Here is a 26,601-nt window from a genome sequence, read left to right as displayed (position 1 = left end):
ACACTTGGTCAACAAAATGGAGGCTCTTAGCGCACTTTTTGATCAAAACGTGTCCCCCATCCACCACGCGGAGGTGGCCTCTTATCGGATTCCCTGTGTAGAAAGCAGATTTTATAGAAGGCTTTCACTCTCTCTCTCTCTCTAATAAGCTGGACTGTTGCACCCACTCTGCACACGTGTCAAACAGTTATAGCTCTTCTCTATTTCAGTGTCTTGAATACCTGCACAACTTCATCATGTAACATTTGGTCTGACTATAACTTATCTTTACATCTGTAGGTTACAAACATACTATAAGGGAATAGGCCTAGGGAATAGGGGACCCATACTAGGATAATGGACAAACAAGCACCAAGTTCTTTTGTCCCAGGTGAAACAAATCTATTCTATGGGGACCTCTAAACTCTATGGGGGAGATTTATCAAAGCATTTAGTAGATTTTTTTTTTGCTTAAAATTGTTCTAAAAAGTCACAAGTGCGACTACTCTCTTTTTTCTGCGACTGTGCAGTGTCCTAAGCAAAAAAAAAATCTTGCTTACCAAAGCAAAAAGTGATTTTTGACTTGCAGTGGTCAGAGATTTATCGACCTAGTGTAAGTTCGCCAAAAGTAAGGGCCACAGGGATGGGCCCTTAAACACGATGACATTGACTCCAATATGCTTTGAAGATATAAATTACTTTTCTTGATGTTTGTTTGTCATATGGACAGTTAAATACAAACCAAATAAAAGTTATTTTGAATCTTTCATCCCTGCATAAGCTGAGGGATATGTTCATTTTCATTTGAAATTTTTGCAGGTATTTTTATATACATGAATGACATATGTCCAGTTTATAGTGAACAGTTCCTGTTTGCTTCAAAGAATGAATATTCATATCATTAATACCATTAAGTATAATGATGATGATGATGATAATAATAATAATAATAATAATAATATATATTGTGACGATCCGTCTTGGGGATTAGCTCTCGGATTGTCCTGGTCACTTGCCACGGGACACGTTCCTCACAATAACACCACAGATCAGGTTGCAGGTAAAACAAAACATAAACAGGAACAAAACTAAAGCCCTAGACCGTCTGGTCACCGACTATACATGTAAGCATGCCCTGTCTATCAACAGGTGAGCTTCCCTCATCCAGTTAAAAACCTGTGCCACCTGCAACCTGTTTTACTACCAGTTCACACCCGAACTTGGACCACTCGCAGCGCCTTCTGCGTGTTACCTAAACAGGGCCCGTGTGTCTCCCCCTCTAACAGCCAGCATACTTTTTCCAAGGGAGAGCCCAGATTAAACTGAGACTCCATCTTATATACACCTCCCTTCCCTGCTGCCTCATTACTTAAGAAGCAGGTGAGATTCTTCAGGGTGAGCAAAGGAAATACACCCTTTCCTTGCCACCTTATCACATATCCCCCCCCCCCCTTTGCTCAGACCACCGGGAAGGAGCACATGTATTTGAAAGGCAGAAACCATCTGCCTTTCCTTTCTCTTGGACAACTTTTGTCCCACAGTCTCTGAAGTCCTTGACTTTTTTCTTCAGGACTTTTACCAGCCACCAATTGCAAGTCTCTCGGTCACACCTCTCCAGTACCAGGTTCTTCATCCTGGTGTGGGCAGGGTTCTTGAAATTAAGGAGAGAGGACCGATGCTTCTAACCTTTGTCTTCTTCTGGCTTGTCGGACCTCTACTTCAGAGAATCTTTCGGCCTCAGTGGCTTCACCAACCACTGTCTTGTTCTCTGTAGCTTCAGAGGACCTCCGACAAGGGTCCATCTCAGTTTCAAATTTAGAGGACTTCCCACCTGGTTTCACCACAGTTTTGACTTCAGTGGATTTCTCACATGGTTTCACCTCATCCCTTCCAGCTTTCTCCTCTTCAGGGGCACCAGCTTCCTCATGTTTGGCTTCAGAGTCTCTGGCTCCTTCAGATTCTTGTGTGGAATCAGCTTCTACTACTGTTTGGCTCTTCTCTGCAGCTTCTTCAGGCTTACTCGTCTCTTGACCTGTAGCTTCAGTTGTGCCATTCTCTTTACTCATAGCTTTTGAGGTTGACTCTGGTTTAGCTTCTGCTTCAGAGGATTTCTCTGCCTCAGCATTACCTTCAGAATTTTTGGTCTGCTCAGGTTCAGAGGATTTCCCACCAGGTTTCAGCTCAGTCCTAGCGTCAGGGGACTTCTTACAGGGCTTCACCCCAATCTTAGCATTAGAGTACTTTTTACTGGGCTTCAGAGAAAGCATCCCTGTATCCTGTAACTTCTGCCCCAGAAGCCTTTCTTGAGCCAATTCCACCATATCTTGGTCTCTGCTCTCATTTAGAACTTCCTGGTCCTCTCATATTTTCGCTGCTTACACTGGAGCTTAGCGGACTTCATCCTCTCACTGTCAAGTAACTCTGTCAAGTCTCTGATAGTATCTTCCAAAGACAGCAATTGTTTCCTCAACTGTTCATTGTCCGCCAGCAGAGCTGTCACGATGCCGGCTGGCAGGTAGTGGATCCTCTGTGCCAGAGAGGGATTGGCGTGGACCGTGCTAGAGGATCGGTTCTAAGTCACTACTGGTTTTCACCAGAGCCCGCCGCAAAGCGGGATGGTCTTGCTGCGGCGGTAGTGACCAGGTCGTATCCCCTAGCAACGGCTCAACCTCTCTGGCTGCTGAAGATAGGCGCGGTACAAGGGAGTAGACAGAAGCAAGGTCGGACGTAGCAGAAGGTCGGGGCAGGCAGCAAGGATCGTAGTCAGGGGCAACGGCAGAAGGTCTGGAATCACAGGCAAGGAACACACAAGGAACGCTTTCACTGGCACTAGGGCAACAAGATCCGGCGAGGGAGTGAAGGGGAAGTGAGGTGATATAGGGAAGTGCACAGGTGTAAACACTAATTGGAACCACTGCACCAATCAGCGGTGCAGTGGCCCTTTAAATCGCAAAGACCCGGCGCGCGCGCGCCCTAGGGAGCGGGGCCGCGCGCGCCGGGACAGAACTGACGGGGAGCGAGTAAGGTACGGGAGCCGGGGTGCGCATCGCGAGCGGGCGCTACCCGCATCGCGAATCGCATCCCGGCCGGAGGTGGTAACGCAGCGCCCCGGGTCCGTGGAACCGACCGGGGCGCTGCAGTGAGGGAAGTGTAGCGAGCGCTCCGGGGAGGAGCGGGGACCCGGAGCGCTCGGCGTAACAGTACCCCCCCCCTTGGGTCTCCCCCTCTTCTTGGGGCCTGAGAACCTGAGGATCAGACTTTTGTCCAGGATATTGTCCTCAGGTTCCCAGGACCTCTCTTCTGGACCACAACCCTCCCAATCCACTAAAAAAAAAGTTCTTCCCCTGACCTTTTTAGAGGCCAAAATCTCTTTGACAGAGAAGATGTCCGAGGAGCCGGAAACAGGAGTGGGAGGAACAGATTTAGGAGAAAAACGGTTGAGGATGAGAGGTTTAAGAAGAGAGACGTGAAAGGCATTAGGGATACGAAGAGAAGGAGGAAGAAGAAGTTTGTAAGAGACAGGATTAATTTGACACAAAACTTTAAAAGGACCAAGATAGCGTGGTCCCAACTTATAGCTCGGGACACGGAAACGGACATATTTAGCGGAGAGCCATACCTTGTCTCCAGGGGAAAAAATGGGAGGAGCTCTTCTTTTCTTATCTGCGAATCTCTTCATGCGAGAAGAAGCCTGTAAGAGAGAATTTTGGGTCTCTTTCCATATGGTGGAAAGATCACGAGAAATTTCATCCACAGCGGGCAGACCAGAGGGCAAGGGGGTAGGGAGGGGGGGAAGAGGGTGACGGCCGTACACCACGAAAAACGGAGATTTGGAGGAAGATTCAGAGATTCTGAAATTATACGAGAATTCGGCCCAAGGTAGAAGATCTGCCCAGTCATCCTGGCGGGAGGAAACAAAATGTCGTAAATAGTCACCCAAGATCTGGTTAATTCTCTCTACTTGTCCATTGGATTGAGGATGGTATGCAGAAGAAAAATTTAATTTAATCTTGAGTTGTTTACAGAGAGCCCTCCAGAATTTAGACACAAATTGGACGCCTCTATCCGAGACGATCTGTGTAGGCAACCCGTGAAGACGAAAAATGTGTACAAAAAATTGTTTAGCCAACTGAGGCGCTGAAGGAAGACCAGGAAGAGGGATGAAATGTGCCATTTTGGAGAATCGATCAACGACCACCCAAATAACAGTGTTGCCATGGGATGGGGGTAAGTCAGTAATAAAATCCATACCAATCAGAGACCAAGGTTGTTCGGGGACAGGTAGAGGATGAAGAAAACCAGCGGGCTTCTGGCGAGGAGTCTTATCCCGGGCACAGATAGTGCAGGCTCGCACAAAGTCCACCACATCAGTCTCTAGAGTCGGCCACCAATAGAAGCGAGAGATGAGTTGCACAGATTTCTTGATGCCCGCATGACCTGCGAGATGGGAGGAGTGACCCCATTTGAGGATCCCAAGGCGTTGGCGTGGAGAAACAAAGGTCTTTCCTGGAGGAGTTTGCCTGATGGAGGCTGGAGAAGTGGAAATCAGGCAGTCAGGAGGAATGATGTGTTGAGGAGAGAGTTCAATTTCAGAGGCATCTGAGGAACGAGAGAGAGCATCGGCCCTAATGTTTTTATCAGCAGGCCGAAAGTGAATTTCAAAATTAAATCGGGCAAAGAACAGAGACCACCTGGCCTGACGAGGATTCAGCCGTTGGGCAGACTGGAGGTAGGAGAGGTTCTTGTGATCGGTGTAAATAATAACTGGAAATCTTGATCCCTCCAGCAGATGCCTCCATTCCTCAAGTGCTAATTTAATGGCTAGAAGCTCTCGATCCCCGATGGAGTAGTTCCTCTCCGCCGGAGAGAAGGTCCTGGAAAAAAAACCACAAGTAACAGCATGCCCGGAAGAGTTTTTTTGTAGAAGGACAGCTCCAGCTCCCACTGAGGAGGCATCAACCTCCAATAGGAAGGGTTTAGATGGGTCAGGTCTGGAGAGCACGGGAGCCGAAGAAAAGGCAGACTTGAGTCGTTTAAAGGCGTCTTCCGCTTGAGGAGGCCAAGACTTGGGATCGGCATTTTTTTTTGTTAAAGCCACAATAGGAGCCACAATGGTAGAAAAATGTGGAATAAATTGCCTGTAATAATTGGCGAACCCCAAAAAACGTTGGATGGCACGGAGTCCGGAGGGGCGTGGCCAATCTAAGACGGCAGAGAGTTTATCTGGGTCCATTTGTAGTCCCTGGCCAGAGACCAAGTATCCTAGAAAAGGAAGAGATTGGCATTCAAACAGACATTTCTCTATTTTGGCATAGAGTTGATTATCACGAAGTCTCTGAAGAACCATACGGACATGCTGGCGGTGTTCTTCAAGATTGGCAGAAAAAATCAGGATATCGTCCAGATATACAACAACACAGGAGTATAGTAGATCACGAAAAATTTCATTAACAAAGTCTTGGAAGACGGCAGGGGCGTTGCATAGACCAAAGGGCATGACCAGATACTCAAAGTGTCCATCTCTGGTGTTAAATGCCGTTTTCCATTCATCCCCCTCTCTGATGCGGATGAGATTATAAGCACCTCTTAAGTCCAGTTTGGTAAAAATATGGGCACCTTGGAGACGATCAAAGAGTTCAGAGATGAGGGGTAGGGGGTAGCGGTTCTTAACCGTGATTTTATTAAGACCGCGGTAGTCAATGCAAGGACGTAGAGAGCCATCTTTTTTGGACACAAAGAAAAATCCGGCTCCGGCAGGAGAGGAGGATTTACGGATAAAGCCCTTTTTTAAATTTTCTTGGACGTATTCAGACATGGCAAGAGTCTCTGGGACGGACAGAGGATAGATTCTGCCCCGGGGTGGAGTAGTGCCCGGGAGGAGGTCAATGGGACAATCATAAGGCCTGTGAGGAGGTAGAGTCTCAGCTTGTTTTTTGCAAAAAACGTCCGCAAAGTCCATATAGGCCTTAGGGAGACCGGTTACATGAGGAAGCACAGGGACACGGCAAGGTTTACTGGGAACCGGTTTTAAGCAGTCCTTGGAACAAGAGGGCCCCCAACTCTTGATCTCCCCAGTGGACCAATCCAGGATTGGGGAATGGAGTTGAAGCCAGGGAAGTCCAAGAAGGATTTCAGAAGTGCAATTGGGGAGGACCAACAGTTCAATCCTCTCGTGATGAGATCCGATGCACATTAGAAGGGGCTCCGTGCGGAAACGTATAGTACAGTCCAATCTTTCATTGTTTACACAATTGATGTAGAGGGGTCTGGCGAGACTGGTCACCGGGATGTTAAACCTGTTGACGAGAGAGGCTAAGATGAAATTTCCTGCAGATCCAGAGTCCAAGAAGGCCACAGCAGAGAAGGAGAAGGCAGAGGCAGACATCCGCACAGGCACAGTAAGACGTGGAGAAGCAGAGTAGACATCAAGGACTGTCTCACCTTTGTGCGGAGTCAGCGGACGTCTTTCCAGGCGGGGAGGACGGATAGGACAATCCTTCAGGAAGTGTTCGGTACTAGCACAGTACAGGCAGAGATTCTCCATGCGGCGTCGTGTCCTCTCTTGGGGTGTCAGGCGAGACCGGTCGACCTGCATAGCCTCCACGGCGGGAGGCACAGGAACAGATTGCAGGGGACCAGAGGAGAGAGGAGCCGGGGAGAAGAAACGCCTCGTGCGAACAGAGTCCATATCCTGGCGGAGCTCCTGACGCCGTTCGGAAAAACGCATGTCAATGCGAGTGGCAAGATGGATGAGTTCATGTAGGTTAGCAGGGATTTCTCGTGCGGCCAGAACATCTTTAATGTTGCTGGATAGGCCTTTTTTAAAGGTCGCGCAGAGTGCCTCATTATTCCAGGATAATTCTGAAGCAAGGGTACGGAACTGTACGGCATACTCGCCAACGGAAGAATTACCCTGGACCAGGTTCAACAGGGCAGTCTCAGCAGAAGAGGCTCGGGCAGGTTCCTCAAAGACACTTCGAATTTCCGAGAAGAAGGAGTGTACAGAGGCAGTGACGGGGTCATTGCGGTCCCAGAGCGGTGTGGCCCAAGCCAGGGCTTTTCCAGACAGCAGGCTGACTACGAAAGCCACCTTAGACCTTTCAGTGGGGAACTGGTCCGACATCATCTCCAAGTGTAATGAACATTGGGAAAGAAAGCCACGGCAAAACTTAGAGTCCCCATCAAATTTATCCGGCAAGGATAGTCGTATTCCAGAAGCGGCCACTCGCTGCGGAGGAGGTACAGGAGCTGGCGGAGGAGATGATTGCTGGAGCTGTGGTAGTAACTGTTGTAGCATAACAGTCAGTTGAGACAGCTGTTGGCCTTGTTGCGCAATCTGTTGTGACTGCTGGGCGACCACCGTGGTGAGGTCAGCGACAACTGGCAGAGGAACTTCAGCGGGATCCATGGCCGGATCTACTGTCACGATGCCGGCTGGCAGGTAGTGGATCCTCTGTGCCAGAGAGGGATTGGCGTGGACCGTGCTAGAGGATCGGTTCTAAGTCACTACTGGTTTTCACCAGAGCCCGCCGCAAAGCGGGATGGTCTTGCTGCGGCGGTAGTGACCAGGTCGTATCCCCTAGCAACGGCTCAACCTCTCTGGCTGCTGAAGATAGGCGCGGTACAAGGGAGTAGACAGAAGCAAGGTCGGACGTAGCAGAAGGTCGGGGCAGGCAGCAAGGATCGTAGTCAGGGGCAACGGCAGAAGGTCTGGAATCACAGGCAAGGAACACACAAGGAACGCTTTCACTGGCACTAGGGCAACAAGATCCGGCGAGGGAGTGAAGGGGAAGTGAGGTGATATAGGGAAGTGCACAGGTGTAAACACTAATTGGAACCACTGCACCAATCAGCGGTGCAGTGGCCCTTTAAATCGCAAAGACCCGGCGCGCGCGCGCCCTAGGGAGCGGGGCCGCGCGCGCCGGGACAGAACTGACGGGGAGCGAGTAAGGTACGGGAGCCGGGGTGCGCATCGCGAGCGGGCGCTACCCGCATCGCGAATCGCATCCCGGCCGGAGGTGGTAACGCAGCGCCCCGGGTCCGTGGAACCGACCGGGGCGCTGCAGTGAGGGAAGTGTAGCGAGCGCTCCGGGGAGGAGCGGGGACCCGGAGCGCTCGGCGTAACAAGAGCCATCTGCTCGTAGAGTTGCGCTCCCAGTAAAACCAAGGCAGCTACGTGGGACCTTCTGCCTTGCGTTTCGTTCTGCGCTTCCAGGCTCTCTTTTAAGATCTTCATGTCATCTTCCAGCTTTATATATTTCAGCTACTCACTCTTGAGTTGTGCAGAGTTCATCTTCTCACTGTCCAGCAACTGTTTCTTGGTCTTCTCTAACTCATTGATAAATTTTCCACTCTCACCAATCTGTTCAGATAGATCTGAGATCTCCTGTTGCAAGTTCTTGTTTTCATGTTTAAGCGTCTCAACTTGTTCCAGGGCCTCCTCATACTGCTCACAGAGCAAGTCATTGTCATGACGAGCAGATTGAAGAGCATGTGCAAGGGCATTCTTCGCCTTGATTTCCTCCTCAAGTTGTCTCTTAGCTTTAGAGACACTCTCCAGATTGCTGGCAAGAGCCTCAACTTCCATCTTCATTTCATTCTTCTCTTTTTCAGTTTTTCCATGGCTACCAGCCTAGCCTTGTGATCACTCCGCATAGCCTGATATGCACCATGTAGAAGAATCACTTCTTCTTCCTGGAATGACATCCGCTTGACCAGACTCTCCACTTCACTTTCCTTGCTGGTCACAAGACCCTAGGAGAAGGGCAGGTCATCCTGCAGAGCCACAAACTCCCTTTTGTGATGCTCCATGACTTTTTCCAGCTGAAGCAGCGCTTCTTGCTCTTTCTTAAAGTCAGCAAGTGATTTGTCCTTCTCCTCTGTCAAGCGATGTACCTTTTTCTTTCTCCATCAACTTCCCAGAAACCATCTGCAGGGTTTCTTCCAGATTCTGGATCTGCTCCAGTTTTTTTCCAAGGCCAGCTCGTCTTTTCCGAGACCTTTTACTGACAGCGGTCTCCTCACTCCACTGTTAGACCTTGAGACATCCTCTGGTCCTCTGTCAGACTATCGACCCAACTCTTCTCCATCTCTAGATGAAGTCTCCCCCTTTTTCGGTGTTGCGGCCACTTTTACCTCATTAATATCATCAACAACAGGTGCCACTGACACCTGGCACTCTTCCTCTCCCACCACGTTGGCAACTCTGGAGACTCTTGCTAAACACTCCTGTCGGACCGGTAATCCCTTGGCGGTAAGTTTGTTGCCCCTAGCAACAACTTCAATGGCTCTGGGCACCAGTGAATCCGGGTGATTCCCAAACAGTTCCTCTGAACTGTCTCTCGGCTCCTTGGCAGACTTTTCTTTTGTCTTGTGACAGTCTCTCCATGGCCTGGAAAAAACTACTAGGGCTCCTGGGTCTGCAACAATATGTGGTCCAGCGGTTCGACCTTCCTGGTTACGACCTCTCTCTAGTTCAGACACCACATCTTCTTCACTTAGGACTCTGTCTGTGACCGTAAGCGCAGCCCCCAGCTCCACCGTTACTCTTTTTCTGAGTTTTGTTTTTTCCACAGCCATCTCTGTAGCTTCTTTTCCAGTCACCTCTTTAACTTGACTCGTGGACTGTTCTTCAGCTCCCCTAGTGGTCTGGCACACTCCCACCTGAGATATACATAGGGTCTGCTGACACTCCCTGTCCTCAGCCTCTGCGGAGTTACTGTCCCCTGCTATGTGGTGTAAATCAAGTGTTGTGAGCCTATCAGGTGTTCCTGCTCTAGTCACCTGACTATCTTCCCACAACTGCTGAAAAAATGGAAAATCCTTCCCCAGCACTACTTCATACTCTAAGGTAGGCTCAATTGCAACCTTATGACTTATGGTACCATAGAAAGTAGAAATACACACATTAACTGTTTTATAACCCCAAATACCGGCTTGTATAGACACTACAGCAGGGTCTGGCTTTCTGACGCTGGTCTTTACCAGACTTATTACACATTTTGGATCTAACAAAACCATCATCTTTTTACCTTCTATTTCCAGCTCACACAGGTTTTCTTTTGTCCTGCGAGAGGTGGGAACAGAACTCTTTACATCAGAACACATTAACATAAGTGTTTCAAGAAAAACATTATCAGCCTGCATGGGGTCACAATATACAGCACCATTCTCACAGTCCGGTAGAGACCCCCCAGTCCTCACTACTTCCGGAACCTTTGGGTGCGAACTCTCAGGTGCACTCTCGGCATCCCACAGCTGCCAGAAATACGGAAAGTCTCTGCCCAGTACAATTTCAACTGTAAGTTCCGCACATACCTCCATCATATGGCCTACTGTCCCAAAACATGTATCAAAGGTAATTTGAACAGTCTTACCGGGCTCCGGGTGGGACTTCACAAAGATAATTATTTCCGGCATAATCTGAGATACAGTCTGGCAACAATCCAAATCCACCTACAGTGGGATTCCGCCCACCAACAACTCACAGGACCTCGGCTTCATCCTGGCGACCACCGGTTGTGGCCCACGTCGGTTGCCTACAGCAACGGCCTGATGATGTCCTTTTTCCAGAAAAAAAAAATCTCGATCCGTTGCCCCTAGCAACGCTCCTCCACAGACACCATCCTGTGCTTGAACTCCTCTGCTGGGCTCCTCCGACTTGCAATCTTGCAGGGGGTTGCTCCTAGCAACGGCTCCTCTCCAACTCGCCCGTGTGTTGCCCTTGGTAACGGGTTGCCCTTAGCAACGGCGTGCCTGCATCCTCCACCAAAATGTGACGATCCGTCTTGGGGATTAGCTCTCAGATTGTCCTGGTCACTTGCCACGGGACACGTTCCTCACAATAACACCACAGACCACAGTTCCACATACAAGTCTGGCTCCTCGCCAGCTTTATTTCCACAGGTTGCAGGTAAAACAAAACATAAACAGGAACAAAAATAAAGCCCTAGACCGTCTGGTCACTGACTATACATGTAAGCATGCCCTGTCTATCAACTGGTGAGCTTCCCTCATCCAGTTAAAAACCTGTGCCACCTGCAACCTGTTTTACTACCAGTTCACACCCGAACTTGTACCACTCGCAGCGCCTTCTGCGTGTTACCTAAACAGGGCCCGTGTGTCTCCCCCCCTGACAGCCAGCATACTGTTTCCAAGGGAGAGCCCAGATTAAACTGAGACTCCATCTTATATACACCTCCCTTCCCTGCTGCCTCATTACTTAAGAAGCAGGTAAGATTCTTCAGGGTGAGCAAAGGAAATACACCCTTTCCTTGCCACCTTATCACAATATATATATATATATATATATATATATATATATATATATATATATATATGTATAATTAATAATAATAAATGTTATTAATATTATTATTACTGTTATTATTATTACTATTACAAATTTCAGTAGTAGTAGTAGTAGAGAAGTGCTGTAAAATGTAACGTCTAAGTTAGAAACCAACTCAAAATAACAGTATTACACCTGATGCAATTTTTTTTGTAATGATAGAAAACAATCACTACAATTCCTATACTTAGGTGCTGCATTGCCTGTTATACAGGTATCTATTATATCAAACAAGTTTTATATAGTATAGTAAAAAAAAAAAACTTTCACACAGTTTCTAGAACTTGACGACTTTCAATTTACAATAATATTTTTTTTGGTTGCTTTTTTTAAAATTTACTATCATGGCTGAAGATGAACAAAGATGGAACACATCACAAAGGCACAAAAGAAACACGCTTTTCACACATTTCCATCTACAATATGCTTGTAATAGAATGCACATCTGTCACCTAAGGCTGTGCAACCTATTGTGTTTCCAGGAGTGTGTGTGGGGGGGAGGCTGTTGTTGAGGAGGTCTACTGTTCTACAATGTTCTAACCATAAGCAGATGGGACAAAACATGAGAAATAAGCAACTGTGTTTAAAAAAAATTTCACCTCTTGATGAAGCAACACCACCACCGAGCAGCAGCTGCCTCAAAGCTCCCCATCTATTCTGCCAAAGAGATAACTTCCAGAATTATCAAAGTTTCTAGTCCAGTTTTGGAAATAAACCAGTTCTCAATTGTTACTATTGTCCAGGGGTCAGAATAGTACATTAAATAGTTTTTCCTAGAAAAAAAAAGAATAAGAAAAAAAGAATCTGTTCATTCTGAAATACTTAATTTAAAAACAAATTGTGTGGAGGTTTAGAATGCTCGGGCTGCAAGAGGAGCTTCAGTAATTCTGCACATTGAGTTTTCGGGATTGAATAGAAAGTTTTCCTCCCTGCACCTCCACTGCTTGCTGAATGCGGCAGACAATAAAGATTAGGCAGAATGTGTTGGCCTATAGTGACTTCTGCAGAAAAGTCTCAATTGACTGACTTAACGCCATCTCTGTCTTTTAATTCATTTCATTGTTATATATTTCTCATGTTTTACTCCGGGAGAATGTTAATCAACAAAGTAACTTTTTTCATAGATTTGCTGTAGTACATTAAGTGCTGGTCGGCGTAAGAACTGTATTCTTGTCATAGAAAATGTTTCCGTGGGCTCATTTATATATGTATGAACCATAAAACAATTATTTAAAAAGTTTTAAGATTCTACATGAATTGTAACCACGGCTGGGTTCGGTCAAAGGCAAAAAGGTGATTGTTATTCTCATATTTCCTAAATATAGTGCTCCTCCTTCAAGCTGGCACCGGAAAACGATGTTTCCTGGTGATCAGTGAGATGCACCGCTGCACCCAGAGGTCTGCTGGGTATTGTTTATGTGAAGGACACATGGGAAGGTAAACTCAAAAGAACAGTAAGTGAGGACACATCAATGGGACAAAACAACTATATGGCTAGGTTTCCACACATTTTCTGTCATTTTATGGAAAACTGACACTGCAGTTTTTGAGCCAAATTCTGAAGTAAATCCAGCAGGAAGGAAAATTCTAATTCTATTTCTCATTTCTTTTGAATACACTTCTGGCATTGGCTTAAAAAATGCAGTGGCAGTTTTCCAAAATTAATTCCAGAAAAAGACCTGTGTGGAAACCTGGTCTAAAGGAGAAAACACAACAATTTTAGAAGGGAAAGTTAATAAAGGTTACCCTGTTTCAAATACACCTAATTCATCCATAACGCAGTCTGTACTTCAGGATGTCAGTATGTAGACATGACTGGCCATGTTTGGTCTGCACAGTGCACTTGTGTAATGATGGTAATTAATGACATCCAATAATATGCTATATTAACCCCTTAATGACCACTGGCATATATTTACACTGAGCGCGCTTCATAACTGGCAGGTCCCAGTTGCTATCAGCAGGCAGGACCAGCGATTGATACCGGACATCGGCGATCAGGCTTATGTCCATATTAACCCTTTAGATGCCGTAATCAAAGTTAACCGTGGCGTCTAAACCGGGAGAAAAGTGTTGCCGGTTAGCTCAGTGGGCTGTTCGAGACCGGTGAAATTGCGTCATCCCGAACAGCTGAGAGGACAGCAGGAGGATTCTTACCTTGTCTCCTGCCGTCCGATCGTCGCTCTGCTGCTCCATGCCTGAGATCCAGGCTTAAGCAGCAGAACACCGATAACACTGATCAATGCAATGCATTGATCAGTGTCTTCAATCAAGGTATTGCATGTTATAATCCCCTATGGAGGCTATAACATTGCAAAAAAAAAATAGTGTAAAAAAATTGTTAATGAATGTGATTTAACCACTTCCCTGCTAAAAGTTTGAATCACCCCCTTTTCCATTTAAAAAAAATAAATGCCCGAACTATAAAAATATAATGTTAATTAAATCGCATGGTCAATTGCGTACATGTAAAAAAAAATCAAAAGTCCAAAATTGCATATTTTTGTTCACTTTGTATACCCTAAAAAAATGTATAAAAACTGATCAAAAAGTCCCATCAAAATAAAAATGGCACCAATAAAAACTTCAGATCATGACGCAAAAAATGAGCCCTCATTTATCCCGGAAATATACGGAAAAATACAAAGTTATAGGGGTCAGAAGATGCCAATTTTACACATACTAATTTTGGTGCATTTAGTTATAATTTTTTTAAAGTAGTAAAATAAAATAAAACCTATATAAATTAGGTATCCTTGTAACTGTATTGACCTACAGAATAAAGATATGGTGTCATGTTTAGCAAAAAGTGTACTGCATAGAATTGGAAGCCCCAAAAGTTACAAAATGGCATTTTTTCAATTTTGGCCCTCAAATATTTTTTTCTGGTTTCGCCATAAATTTTGTGATGAAATGATTGATGTCATTAAAAAGTATAATTGGTGGCGCAAAATATAAGCCCTTATATGGTCTGTAGGTGCAAAATTGAAAGCGTTGGGATTTTTAGAAGGTGATGAGGAAAAAATGAAAATGCAAAAACAGAAAAACGCTGCGTCTTTAAAGGGTTAAGTAGATTTATCTCTGTTGACCCATATTATGGTATAGTAAATATAATTGTCTCTACTGGCCCACGCTTTCTGCAGATATTTCTCAAAGCTGTCATCAAATCATATTTTCTAAATTAACTCAGATTATATTCCCTAACTACTCCCAACACCCCTAATGCCCTTAAAAACTTTCCAAGCTTTAACCCCTTAAGGACTCAGCCCATTTTGGCCTTAAGGACGTTTTCATTTCTTCCTCCTCGCCTTCTAAAAATCATAACTCTTTTATATTTTCATCCACAGACTAGTATGAGGGCTTGTTTTTTGCGCGACCAGTTGTCCTTTGTAATGACATCACTCATTATATCATAAAATGTATGGCGCAACCAAAAAACACTATTTTTGTGGGGAAATTAAAACGAAAAACGCAATTTTGCTAATTTTGGAAGGTTTTGTTTTCACGCCGTACAATTTCTGGTAAAAATGACATGTGTTCTTTATTCTGGGGGTCAATACGATTAAAATGATACCCATTATTATATACTTTTATATTATTGTTGCGCTTAAAAAAAATCACAAACATTTTAACCAAATTAGTACGTTTATAATCCCTTCATTTTGATGACCTATAACTTTTTTATTTTTCCGTATAAGCGGTGGTATGGGGGCTCATTTTTTGCGCCATGATCTGTACTTTTTTTTGATACCACATTTGCATATAAAAAACTTTTAATACATTTTTTATAATTTTTTTTTTAATAAAATGTATTAAAAAAGTAGGAATTTTGGACTTTTAAAATTTTTTTTCGTTCACGCCGTTCACCGTACGGGATCATTAACATTTTATTTTAATAATTCGGACATTTACGCACGTGGTGATACCAAATATGTCTATAAAAAATGTTTTTTACGCTTTTTGGGGGTAAAATAGGAAAAACGGACGTTTTACTTTTTTATTGGGGGAGGGGATTTTTCACTTTTTTTTTACTTTTACTTTTACATTTTTTAACATTTTTTTTTACACTTGAATAGTCCCCATAGGGGACTATTCATAGCAATACCATGATTGCTAATACTGATCTGTTCTATGTATAGGACATAGAACAGATCAGTATTATCGGTCATCTCCTGCTCTGGTCTGCTCGATCACAGAATAGAGCAGGAGACGCCGGGAGCCGCACGGAGGAAGGAGAGGGGACCTCCGTGCGGCGTTATGAATGATCGGATCCCCGCAGCAGCGCTGCGGGCGATCCGATCGTTCATTTTAATCGCGAACTGCTGCAGATGCCGGGATCTGTATTGATCCCGGCACCTGAGGGGTTAATGGCGGACGCCCGCGAGATCGCGGGCGTCGGCCATTGCCGGCGGGTCCCTGGCTGCGATCAGCAGCCGGGATCAGCCGCGCATGACACGGGCATCGCTCCGATGCCCGCGGTTATGCTTAGGACGTAAATGTACGTCCTGGTGCGTTAAGTACCACCTCACCAGGACGTACATTTACGTCCTGCGTCCTTAAGGGGTTAAAGAGCTCTGCATCATACCTTACCCCTTACTTACATTGTGTGAGCTCCTGGAAGGAGAAAGTGGGTGTTCTCCAGCAGGCGCAACGTCACTGAAGCCTACGAGAGATGTGCCTCACCATGCCCCGCACGCACTTCCTGAGTTTGGTCTCCTGCCAGGCTGGGAAGAGACCAAACTAACTGTTTGACTTGCGGCAGGAAACAGAACAGAGCCACCTAGTGGATGTTTTGTCATTCACATTAAAAACACATAAAGGTTGGGAATTTTAACAGCAAGCAAATAGCAAAGTGTCTTATAATTACATAAGGTACGTTTAGTGACAGGTAAAGGTTTTTTTGTAAGAAAAATTCACCAAGGAACACAGTAGCAGCAAAGTGGATGAGTGTTTAAAAGTTTCATCCACATGCTGCAGAATTTTTCTACATGGAAATTGACCCATGGGGGGTAGTTAAAGGGGTATTCAGAGTTATAACACTTATCCCCTATTCACAGAATAGTCAGATTGCAGGGGGAAAAATGGGGCCCCAATTCTTTGTTTTGAATGAGTCACATGTGTGCCACCACACCATTCATTGTCTGTGGAGCTGCTGGAGATGGCAGAGTACAGTGGATAGGGAATACGTTTTATAAGATTGCCCCTTTAAATCTGTAACTTGTCTATTTATACTCTAGATTTGTTGAAGATTAAAGTACATAGGGAAATTATAATCTGCAGTAAAATCCACCAACAAGCCTATTGCTTCTGCTTCCATCAGATCTGCAGCATAATCCATGACTGAGGATGCAAAATAGATATTTTATTTTCATCATAGGAAATCTGCAGGAAAATCCACAGTGGTAAATCCTCTCGGAATCCATGCATGACCTTCCACTAATACATTATAACAAATATATCTATTTACTATCAGATGTTTATTGCTCCAGGCCTTTGGCACTTTGGGAACCGGAGCTCCTGATTCCCAGGCATATGAACTCCAGTATTAAATAAACTGGCATTGCAGTAGCTGGTCATCTCTAACTCAGGGCTTGTATTCTTGGAAAGCAGGGGTTGCTACAGTACAGGATGTCATATGAAGCTTTTTGCTAGATATATAAATAAAACAAAAGACAGTGAAGATGACTTTCCTTCATGTTTTATTCCATTAAAGATGATAAAATAGCCATAAAACCAGAAACGTTCCCAATGATGAGACCACTGAATCACTGAATGAAAACAAAATAATGGAACATTTTCTGACGCCTCCTCTGGTCATTTTTAGCTAAGTACAATGATTTTTTTAATGTCTGGTTCAGATACATTACTATGGAGTAATCAAGCATTGGCGGCCTCTGAAATGCCTTAATCTGACACCGGATGAAAGGAAACACAGTCTTTTTCATGACTGTAAGCATTTTCTTTCAATCTGAAACTTTTGCAATTACATACCAAGATTATGAGGTATTTTTGTACAGCTCTGATCAGCAGATTTGATATATGGTTTGAGATCAATTTTTTCTTATGGTAAATCTATATGTTATTCTACTTCTTCATTTGGTGCTATTTGCTGAGTGGCTCTTACTGAGGAGCAAAGGTCACTATCTTGCTGTCTGAGCAGCCGAGTAATCTTTTACTCCTCATAAGACTAGTGAGAGATATTAAATCACAGTTGACGTACCTGAAGCGCAGCAACTTCATCCATATTTTATCTGCTGTAAATTTAATACCGCAGCAGTTTTTAGGGTGATGTATTTATTAACTGGCTGGGGATGAGCAGTACTGAAATTCAGTTTGTTCAGGAAAATAAAATGAAGACAATCTGACAAGTTTATGAAGTAAGCACAAAGGCTATTTATTACTTTTTAAATACTTAAACGATTCTAATGCAGTCATCCAATGACTAAACCACTAAACCATCTATCTATCTATCTCATATCTATCTATCTATCGATCTATCTCATATCTATCTATCTATCTATCTAGAAGAAACAAGAAGAAGCAGCACAACCGTACGAATGCCAGGAATATGTCGGGTGCAAGCAGACGACAACCGAGGTCACGGGCTACACAGGGTATCCACACCAAAAGAATCCAACAGCACTCTGATATACATGAACAATTTAGTGTAGTTTATTCACCCAATGTCATAGCGACATTTCGGCTGCCCAATTGCAGCCTTTCTCAAGCATGCTTGAAAAAGCCTATTAGTGGGCAGTCGAAATGTCGCTATGACATTGGGTAAATAAACTACATTAAGTTTTTCACATACATCGGAGTGCTGCTGGATTCTTTTGGTTTGGATATCTGTCTGCCTATATATCTATCTATCTCTCATATCTATCTATCTATCTATCAAAATCTAGATAGCAACACTCCCCAGCAGATAGAGGTAAAATAAAGATTCAAGGTGCAAGCAATCCTTAGAGACCAGGTCCAATAAGTCCCGTTTAAATCCCAAAAAAAAAGTGATGCAGCACTCCAAATGCAGTTGAAAAAAAAGCAAAAATGTATCTATATATCTATGGGTGTATGTGTAGCACACTCAGGTAAGCTATCCTGAGGTTAACTGGATTGGTCTAAATCCCAGAAAGACCTTGTAAAATGAAAAATACGCATATAATAGACATTATATGACCAGTCCTCAAAGGATAGTAAAGAGAAGAAGCGAGATGGAGAGAAATAGAAGAAATAGAAAAAAGGAAGGGAAAAAGAGAAAAAGATAGCAAAAATAATAATGTATGTTCCACAAAAACGTCAAAACGGCTAAAGATATTAACATGAAACTTGGCACATGTTACTTATATGTCAACAACAAAAATAGGATAGTTAATTTAACCCTTACTCACCCCCATTTGCCAGGGGCGGGGTTTATGTTTAAAGTCCCATATAACTCTATAGGAAATATATGTTACTGCATAACTTCCAAACGGCTGGAGATATTTCGATAATACTTGGTCACATGTTACTTATATGTCCACTTAAAATATAGGATAGTTAATTTAACCTTTCACCACTCCCATTTGTGTGTCGGGGTTTTTGTTTAAAGTCCCATGAAAATCAATGGGAAATGTATGTTTTCACATAACTTCTGTACGGCTGGAGATATTTTAATACCTGGTGCACATATTACGGGTCGGGATAGGAGGTTGAGTTAGGAGGTCAGGATTTGAGGACGGGATTTGAGAATGGGATGGGAGGTCAGGATATGAGGACAGGATAGGAGGACGGGATAGGAGGACGGGATAGGAGGTTAGGATAGGAGGTCGGGAGAGGAGGTTGAGATAGGAGTATGGGATAGGAGGATGGGAATGGAGGTCGGGATAGGAGGTCGGGATAGGAGGACAGGATAGGAGGTCGGGATAGGAGGTCGGGATAGGAGGTCGGGATACGAGGTCGAGATAGGAGGTCGAGATAGGAGGTCGAGATAGGAGGTCGAGATAGGAGGTTGGGATATGAGGACGGGATAGGAGGTCAAGATAGGAGGACGGGATAGGAGGTCGGGATAGGAGGTCGAAATAGGTGGAGGGGATAGGAGGATGGGATAGGAGGTCAAGTTAGGAGGTCAGGATATGAGGATGGGATAGGAGGACGGGGTAGGAGGTCGGGATAGGAGGTCGGGATTGGAGGACGGGATAGGAGGTCGAGATAGGACTTCGCAATAGGAGGTCGAGTTAGGAGGACGGGATAAGAGGAGGGGATAGGAGGTCGACATAGGAGGACGGGATAGGAGGTCGGGATAGGAGGTCGGGATAGGAGGTCGACATAGGAGGAGGGGATAGGAGGATGGAATAGGAGGTTGGGATAGGAGGGTGGGATAGGAGGTCGAGTAAGGAGGTCAAGATATGAGGGGGAGATAGGAGGTCGAGATAGGCGGACGGGATAGGAGGACGGGATAGGAGGTCGGGATAGGAGGTCGGGATAGGAGGACAGGATAGGAGGTTGAGATAGGAGGCTGGGTAGGAGGACGGGATATGGGGTTGGGATATGAGAACAATATATGGGGATTGGATATGAAGTCAAAAGCTTCCTCCTCTGTTGATTTTCCTCCACAACAAGGAAGGTAAAACCGGGCAACGCCGGGTACTCAGCTAGTAGTATTAATAAATATCACACCTCACATCTGGGCAGGGCCCTTGCACCAGATGTTAGCATAAAAAAACATATGAATGTAAGAATATATGAACACAACAACCACCTAAAAGATGAGTATATAAAGATGGTCTGAAAATGTCCGTATATATAGGAAAAAATTGTAAATGTCCGTATATGATAAAATTCAATGATATGATATCACGGTAAATTGCAGTGTGATAAGTTCAGGGAGCGGTAGTTTAAAATACACTTGGTATATTCGATAGTACCTGTAAGCCGGGATATAGTTCACTTACTGACAATATGCGGCCGGTATTCTCGAAAGTGGCAGTCTCAGAGTGAGGGCAGGTATCGGCGCTGGCACGGAGTGGCGTCCGGCCTCCGTACAGGTAAGTAGTCTCGGTGAGGTAGAGGATCCTCGGCAATGTGCAGGCTGGCAAGGAGAGTGTTCGGCCAATTGAGGTAGAAGTAGCAAGGTGATAGATAAACCGCAGTCCCTGGCGTCCTCGTGTTTTGGAGGAAAGAGGATCGCGTGCGCAATCAGCAGTGATCCAATATATGGGGTACTGCAGCGCTGCCCAGACCACAAAAAATATTTAAAAAAGACCTGTCGGAGCTAATATTTGTAGCACTACATACTGTTAGAAGGTGTTGGAGAGGAAGGGATTTAATTACTCGTATGTCACGAGCCGAAACAAGAAAAATCTTTGAGTTCGATTCACTAATTCACAAGGGACTCAATACCGAATTGGAGCTTTTTGGATTCCTCTAGGACATATGAGTCGGGTTTCTCCCCATGAACCGTCATCGGCAGGTCGTTACCGACCCGATGACTGAGCCTGGGGTTGACCCCGGCTCATACTTTAAGTCAATATGTGATTTTTGTATTTTTATTCATATTTTTATATGCATTTTATATGTTCTTTTATGTATCTGCTCATATATATTTTTATATGTATCTTTATATCTATTTTAGTGGGCATTAGCGTTCATTTATATGTGTATTTATTTATGCATACTTATATGATTAATGTATTTCTATCCATGAATATCTGCACATATATTTCAATAACTGTGTCGGTATATATTTAATTCCTCATACAGCTATGTTTAATAGTATCTTAGTAATACTTATTTATATTTATTTTTATTTATGTAGTAATCTCTTTCTCTACCATTTTGGTTATGCAACAGCACATAGATTTCTATTCATCTATTTTCTTTTATTTTTTCCCTTCTGCTCTTCTCTTTTGCCTATTCTACTTTTCAAGTCCAATATATCTATTTATATTAAGACAACTCATATGCGGAATACTTTTCCATGTCTTACCTGCGTCTTTATCTCCTCCCTTTTTTGTGACATCATTACTTTTTACTTTATATAAACCAGGATCCTGGGATGTTGATACACATTTTATGGCTACTGAGGAATGAGACAGCCATCTTGAAATGTGTATAGCCTTGTATTTTAACCAATTATTATAACAACCACCTTTATATGACATTTATAGCCCTTTTTTTGTGTGGTCTGGGCAGTGCTGCAGTACCCCATTTATCGGACCACTGCTGATCACACTCGCAATACTCTTTCCTCCAAAATACGAGGACAACAAGTACTACGGTTTACCTATCACCTTGCTACATCTACCTCAATTGGCCGGACGCTTTCGATGCCAGCCTGCACATTGCCGGGATCATCTATCTCACCGAGACTGCTTACCTGTACAGAGGCCGGACGCTACGCCATGCCAGCACCGATACCTGCCCTTACACTGAGATTGCCACTCTCGAGAATACCGGCTGCATATTGTCAGTAAGTGAACTATATCCCGACTTACAGGTACTATCGGATACTACCGCATATACCAAGTGTATTGTAAACTACCGCTCCCTGAACTTATCGTACTGCAATTTACCGTGATAACATATCATTGTACTTTCTTATATACTGACATTCACAATTTTTTTCTATATATACGGACATTTTCATTTATGTTTTTATATGCTAACATCTGGTGCAAGGGCCCTGCCCAGATGTGAAGTGTGATATTTTTTAATACTATTAAACATTGTTCATATTATTCCCAACCTTGATTCAGGTTTTCTATATTTCTACTGTCTACATTTACTATATTATATTGAGTAAGCTTATTTTTTCTATATTTTTCCCTTCCTTTTTTCTTTTTCTTCTATTTCTCTCCATCTTGCCTCTTCTCTTTACTATTCTTTGAGGATTGGTCATATAATATCTATTATACACATATTTTCTATCTATATATCTATCTCCTATCTATCTCATATCTATCTATCTCATATCTATTTAACTATCTATCTCATATCTATCTATATATTTATCTATCTGATATCTTTCTATCTATCATTTTTAAATGATGTCATTTGAATAGGAATAATTTTGATTAAGAAAGGTATATAAAAAAGTAAATAAACTATGAACATTGTATATTTTTGTAGTCTACTTCTTGATTGGTAAATAAAACTATATGATAATTTACCAGCAGTAGAATATTGCTTAAAGTCATAATCTACTGCACATATAGCTTATGATAAAAGACGTGCATGTGGTATTAATACAAAAAATACATATAAATGGAAAAAACTTAATTTAATAGAATTTATCCATTAAATTGGGATGTTGTGGTCTCCTTTAACCATAATTCTTTAAATTCTTAAATAGTATTATGCATTTCCGTCTAGAGACTATTTCACATATTCAGCAATGATTAGCTTCAGCAGAAATCAGTTAGGACATATTCAGAGCTATTAACTTGTACAATGGGCAGGAGCTGAACTGGAACCCTTTCAACAATGATGATAATTTCCAATGTAAAAGAAACACTAGAGGGTTTGAAAGCAAGGTGATAAACTATGAAAAGCGTGGAATCTAGCCATGAGTGGCACTTTTGAAGATCTTAGAGACTGTAGGTGGAAGATTGCCCATAGGTTCACTGTCTTATTATATAATGACTGATAAGGCAAATATTGCCACTGCTGTCTTATTTTCTTGCAATTGATACTTCATAGTGCAAAATCAATTTGTAACAGCTGAAATATGACAAACTTTAGTAGACCCAGATTTCTAAAGTCCTGTGTGAAATAAATAAAAATTCTAAGATTTATGTATTAAAACAGACATGAATGAGGCAAAAGGGGATTTATGGACTACAGAGAGCCTCAATAGGGGTGTAGAACACATTGCCTTGCTGTAACACAAATAAGGTGTGTGCTGGGTTAGTGAAATAATAATGTTATTCAGTATGACATGCAGATCAGAGGCATTGCTATTAGACTCAATGTCCCAGAGTGGCAAAATGACAGAGCCTGGAGGTGGCATCAGTATGAGGAGACCATATAGTGGCTGAATGGCACAGCATAGAGGTGGCTAAATGGCACAGCATGGAGGTGGCAGCAGCATGAGGAGAACATATAGTGGCTGAATGACACAGCCTGGAGGTGGCGGCAGCATGAGGAGACCATATGGTGGCTGAATGACACAGTCTGGAGTTGGTGGCAGCATGGGGAAACCATATAGGGGCTTAATGACACAGCCTGGAGTTGGCGGCAGCATGAGAAAAACATATAGTGGCTCAATGACACAACCTGGAGGTGGCAGAAGCATGAGGAGACCACATAGTGGCTGAATAGCACAGTGTGGAGGTGGCGCAGGATGAGGAGACCATATAGTGGCGGAATGACCCAGCGTGGAGGTGGCGGCAGCATGAGGTAAACATAAAGTGGCTGAATGACACACAACCTGGAGTTGGCGGCAGCATGAGGAGAACATAAGGTGGCAGTATGAGACAGCTTGGAGCTGGCATCAGCATGAAGAGAACATATGGTGACAGAATGAGACAGCCTGGATGTGGCAGCAGCAGCATCAGGAGTCCTGAAAGTGACCCGGTGACAGAGTGATGCATTGGGTGGCAATACCAGTACTCAGTGACGAAGGTGGGTGAAAAAAGGAGAACTTGGCATCAGATGTGTGGCATCAGGCGGGTGGCAGGATCAAAATAGTAACTGAGGCAGGTAGGCAGAAGAAAATGGTCTATTTTGTAAAAGTGTTAGTGTGCACAAGTAAGTGTTGAGGATATGCATTACATAAAACTCAACTTTTAATAATATTCTTAGGATGACATATATGCACCCAAAGTTGTTTTTTTTATAAAAAAAAGAAAAGGTGTGCAAAAATCACCATGTGCCACCTACACTAACAAATATTGATAGTGATACAAAGACCTCTAAAAGGTGGAAGGGAACAATGTATGGTCCATTGTAACCGGTGGGGGTAAAAACTTGCCCTGTAAGGCCCTACTCTCGCATTATTGATTCCCTCACCCTATTTCCACCTACAAACACTGCCATTTCTCCTGGTTTTTAGGTGGAAATAGGGATTGGTTCCTGTGTGGGGCTGCCCTTTTTTAGACGAGTAACACTTTCCTCGAAAAGGTGGAAGGGAACAAAATATTGTTCATTGTAGCAGGTGAGGATAAAAACTTCCCCTCTAAGGCCCATCACCTTATTAATTCTCTTATTGGCAACTGGGAAACTCGCAGAAAACTCTCTATTTCCACCTAAAAACCCTGGCAAATGGCATTGTTTGTAAGGGGAAATAGGAAGAGGTTCCTGTATGGGGCCAAGACACTTGCCAAGAAGGAAATTAATCATGCGAGAGTAGGGCCTTACAGTGGAAGTTTTTACCCCCACCGGTTACAATGGACCATTCGTTGTTCCCTTCCACCTTTTAGAGGTCTTTGCATTGCATCAATACTTGGTGGTATAGGTGGCACATGGTATTTTTTGCACACCTTTCCTTTTGTTTGATTTAAAAAAAAATTGTGTACATATATTTTATCCTAAGAATATTTTGTTTAAAGTTAAGTTTCACGTAATGCATGTCACGATTCGGCTTACAGGTTGTGGATCCACTGTGTCAGCGAGGGATTGGCGTGGACCGTGCTGGTGGACCGGTTCTAAGAGGCTACTGGTGTTCACCAGAGCCCGCCGCAAAGCGGGATGGTCTTGCTGCGGCAGTAGCAACCAGGTCGTATCCACTAGCAACGGCTCAACCTCGCTGACTGCTGAGAAAGCGTGGGACAGAAGGACTAGGCAGAGGCAAGGTCAGACGTAGCAGAAGGTCGGGGCAGGCGGCAAGGTTCGTAGTCAATATGGATAGCAGGAGATCAGGTAACACAGGCTTGGACAACACTAAACGCTTTCACTGGCACAAGGCAACAAGATCCGGCAAGGGAGTGCAGGGGAAGTGATGTGATATAGCCAGGGAGCAGGTGGAAGCCAATTAAGCTAATTGGGCCAGGCACCAATCATTGGTGCACTGGCCTTTTAAGTCTCAGAGAGCTGGCGCGCGCGCGCGCCCTAGAGAGCGGAGCCGCGCGCGCCAGCACATGACAGCCGGGGACCGGGACGGGTAAGTGACTTGGGATGCGATTCGCGAGCGGGCGCGTCCCGCTGTACGAATCGCATCCCCGCTGGCAATGTCAGTGCAGCGCTCCCGGTCAGCGGGTCTGACCGGGGCGCTGCAGGGAGAGAGACGCCGTGAGCGCTCTGGGGAGGAGCAGGGACCCGGAGCGCTCGGCGTAACAATGCATATATTTAATACTTACTTATGGTCTGATGTGAAGGAATGTCTGTAACGGGGGAGCAGCGCCTTAAATATATTTAGTACTATCCATATATGTGAAGTCTTGGTGTGGCACCATGGTCAATCTACTCTGATGCATCAGGCATTGGTGGGTGGAATTCCTTTCAGATCCATGCCTGATTGATCTTCACAAAGGTCAGTCTCTCCATATTTTTCCTGGACAGAAAAGTTCTCCTTGGGTTTACTATAGCCTCCGCCACACTGAACACCTGCTCTGACGGCACACTACTGGCAGGGAAGGACAGCTTTTCCAGGGCACACTCTGCAAGTTGCGGCCACAAATCAAGTTTGCATACTGCATACTGCTACATAACCCTTCCTCATAACCCTCTAGCTCCTCTAGCTGCTCCTCCTCCTCATCTCCTGTCAGATGACTAGAAAAACCGCCTATCTCGGGAAACCTAAACTGTGCCCCACTGTGCCCCTCCTCCTCCAGGTCAGCCCCCACAGGGCTCATGTGGCCGTGAGATGTAGGCGCCATGTCTCCAGTGCTTTGACCAGCCATTGTTTCCAACACGTGTTGTAGTAGATGAAGCAGTGGAATGACGTTGTTCATCCCGTAATCCTGATGACTGACTAATAATGTTGCTTCCTCAAAGGGCCTGAGCAAACTGCATGTGTCACATATGAGTTGCTACTGGTTGACATTGAAGTTACTCCTATCCACTTGGATGATCAAGAAATCGGTGATGGCTTTTCTCTGTTTGTATAGTCGGTCAAACATACGGGGGGTGGAATTCCAGCTTGTGGAAACGTCGCAAATAGTCTTGCTCACGAATATTCGCAATTCGAATTTTATTCGCGAATATCACATATTCGCGAATTCGCGAATATAACACTATATATTCGAAATTACGAATATTCGTTTTTTTCACAGTACACATCACAGTGATCATCCCTCTCTGTTTCCAACTTGTGTGGTCTAAAGAAAGCTCTAATACTACTGTGTGAGACCTCCGGG

At 44.2% G+C, this 26,601-nt stretch overlaps 1 long non-coding RNA gene across 1 annotated transcript in view; it reads right to left on the bottom strand.

The window, feature by feature from the left end:
* Positions 1-26,601, bottom strand: part of LOC130357781 (uncharacterized) — a 63,745-nt gene that overhangs the window by 10,713 nt on the left and 26,431 nt on the right. The window contains exon 2 of the long non-coding RNA XR_008889260.1: positions 11,929-12,102. This is a non-coding gene — a long non-coding RNA (uncharacterized LOC130357781). The remainder of the gene's footprint in view (positions 1-11,928; positions 12,103-26,601) is intronic.

The sequence above is a fragment of the Hyla sarda genome, chromosome 2, assembly GCF_029499605.1.
Source record: "Hyla sarda isolate aHylSar1 chromosome 2, aHylSar1.hap1, whole genome shotgun sequence".
Taxonomy (NCBI): domain Eukaryota; kingdom Metazoa; phylum Chordata; class Amphibia; order Anura; family Hylidae; genus Hyla; species Hyla sarda.
Note: the sequence above shows the minus strand (reverse complement) of the source record. Positions and strands in the feature narration are given on the sequence as shown.